The following is a 2,767-nucleotide window of genomic DNA, read 5'->3' on the forward strand; positions in this document are numbered from 1 at the left end:
CCCCAAAAAATAACCCACAGGGGGATGTAACCCCGGCCAACGGTGTGGGACAGCGCTGCCCCCCCGTGTCCCCCCTCTGGCGGCGGGGACACCCCAGCTGCGCCCCCCCCCGCCGACCACCCGCGGGGGGGGCGTGCCGCGGCCACCCGCTGGGCCGGTGCCCCCCCGCGGGCCCCGGGGAGGGAGATCCCCCCCCGGTGAGGGCTGCAGCATCCGGGCCGGCCCCGCCACATCCTGCCGCCGGAAGGAGCCGCGGCCCCGGCGCCCCGGGACAACCCCCCCGGGGGTGACGTCATGCGGAGGCCCCCGCCAGGCGTGACGCCAGCCGCGCTCTGTGACGTCACGCGGCGGGCGGGCGGGCGGCACCGCTCCTGCGGGGAGGGGGATCCCCCCCACCCCGGTGTACCCCGCCACCCGTAGTCCCCGGTGCGGGGCAGGGGGGGGCGCTCTGGTGGGCGCCGCCCCCCGCTTCCTGCGCCGCCACCGCGGGGGTCCCCCCCCGCCCCGCCACGTCCCCGAGGGGGGGACAGGGACACACCCGGGGGGGCCTCGGCTCTGCCGCAGCGCCCCAGTGACCTTGCGCGGGGGGGAGCGCGCGCGCGGGGGGGGGGTGTCCCCGCGTGTCCGCGCGCGCCCCCGTCCCGTCCCCCCCACGGGGCGGGGCTCCCCCCGGTGCCCCCCGGTGCCCCCCGCGGCGGGGAGGGGCCGGGCCCCGGCCCCCGCCCAGCTCCCGCCCGCAGCCGGGGCCGGGCCGGTCGGTGCGGGGCGGCCATAAATCACGGCGGGCAGAGCCCCCGCCCCGCCGCCGCCCTCCGCCGCCGCCGCCCGGGGGGACCGGGGAGGGGGGGGCGCAGAGCCCCGCCGCCGCCCCCGCCGCCCCCGCCCCCAGCCCCTGCAGATGTGGCGGAGCGGCCCGGCGGCCCGGCAGCGGGGGGGCCCGCTCCGCCAAGCCCCGCTCCCCGCCCGCCGCCGGCGCTGAGCCCCCGCCGCAGGTACGATCGCGCACCGGGGACCGGCGCTTTGTCGCGCCGCCGCGCCCGGGGTGGGGGAGAGAAGGAGGATGAGGATGCTGCCACCGCGGGGGGCGGGTGAACAACAGCCTCCTTGGGAAGCCCCTTCCCCGCCCCGCGGGGGCCCCTGCCCGGGGGGTGCGGGGGGGTCCCTTGGCTCGGCACCTGCAGCCCCCCCGCCGCGGGCAGCGCGGGGGGGGGCGCGCACGGACGTGGCCCCGCTGCAGCCCCGGGGCGCAGGAGGGGAGTGAGGGGAGGGCGGCCGGGGCGAGGGGCTCCCCGGGGGGGTACGCGGGGTGGGTGGGGGAAGAGGACCCCCAGCACTGCCCAGTGGGTGCCAGGGGGGTGCCTGTCACCCGTGGTTCCCCCGCGCCCGGGGCCGGTGTCCTGACCTTGGCCGTGGGGCGGGGGCTGCGGCGGGACGTGCTCGGTGGCTCTGCCCGGCTGCGGCCACCCCCGGGGACCCACCGGTGTGTCCCCACCGCGCGGGGAGGGCAAAGGGGGGGGGGGGGGGCTTCGGCCGGGGGCCACTGCTCACCCCCTGGTGCCCGTCATGGGGGGCTGGCGGCCCTCGGGGGGCCGAGGCGTGGGGTGGCAGAGCCCAGGCTGCGCTGGCACGGAGGGGGCTTGGGGAGTCGGCTGGGGTGACCCCCTCCCTGAGGTGCCAGCAGCAGGGGCCGAGGGCTGCCACAGCTTGTCCCCAGGCGCTGCTGCAGGGGCTCATCCCCTGCCCCGCCTGGAGAAACCCCTCTGCAAGTGGCCACCTCCTCTTCCCAGCACCTTTGTGTCACCCTGCTGTTACCACGTCCCCGTAATCCGGGGTCCCTGTGTGTCCCCCAGCCCCGTGCTGCTGCCGCGCCCCAGGGTCCAATCTGCTGGGTGACAGGGGACCAGCCCAGCTCCTGTCCCTGCATGGCCCGGCTGCGTCCCCAGGCAGAGGTGGCAGGGTGTGTGCTGCTGGTGGCCCTGCCGTGGGGCTGTCCCACAGGGGGAGCGGGCTGGCCTCAGCCCCCCACTGGGATCCCCACAGCTGCCACGCACCCAGGAAGGGGGGACCACGGTACCAGCTTGGCTCAGGGACCAGGGCCACAGCCACTCCTGGGGACGGTTACCAGCCTGGGTGTCATGGGGTGGTGGGTGCTGGGGGGTTGGTGACAAGCCAGAACCACCAGCAGGATGTGGCCCCCTGGGCTCCACTGAGGGGTAGCAGTGCTAGTGCTGCCCACAGTGGGACAAGGTGGGCAAGTGGGTCCCACGGTGGCCCATCTCCTCCTGCCACCATCTGTGGGCACGGTGACCGGGGCAGCAGCGGCGGCACAGAGCCTGGCAGTGGGGCTGGGTTCTGCCAACCCACCCACACCACCCCGGCATGGCAGGGGGGGCTCCCAGGGCTGCCCGACCTTTGCGGCGGTGCCAGCATGCCGCTGCCAGCCCTGCCAAGTGCCACCACGGCGAGTGGGGGGGCGAGCTCTGCCTGCCCACAGTGCTGGCACTGCGCCTGGGGTCACCATCGCCCCTGGGGTGGCGCAGGCCTGGCCTTGGCATCCCTTGCCATCACCAAGCCCACCGTGCCACCGGGAAGTCTCTGCCCCGCAGCCCCCCCAGCTCGCGCTATTCCTGGTGGGTTTTGTGCCGCAGCTGGGGCTGTGGGGTGGGGGCTGTGGGGGGTGACAACGCGGCCATGCCAGCAGCGGGGTGGCCCGGAGACCTGGCACCCCGCCAGCTGCACTGGGGTCACCCCGGGTCCCCCAGCCGTG

At 77.5% G+C, this 2,767-nt stretch overlaps 1 protein-coding gene across 1 annotated transcript in view; it reads left to right on the forward strand.

Moving 5' to 3' along the window:
- The first annotated feature begins 870 nt into the window (after positions 1–870).
- GLIS2 (GLIS family zinc finger 2) overlaps positions 871–2,767 on the forward strand; it is a 9,794-nt gene continuing 7,897 nt past the window's right edge. The window contains 1 exon segment of the mRNA XM_055804513.1: positions 871–992. The gene's annotated coding sequence lies outside the window, so the exon portion shown is untranslated.

Source organism: Falco peregrinus, chromosome 5, assembly GCF_023634155.1.
Source record: "Falco peregrinus isolate bFalPer1 chromosome 5, bFalPer1.pri, whole genome shotgun sequence".
Classification (NCBI taxonomy): domain Eukaryota; kingdom Metazoa; phylum Chordata; class Aves; order Falconiformes; family Falconidae; genus Falco; species Falco peregrinus.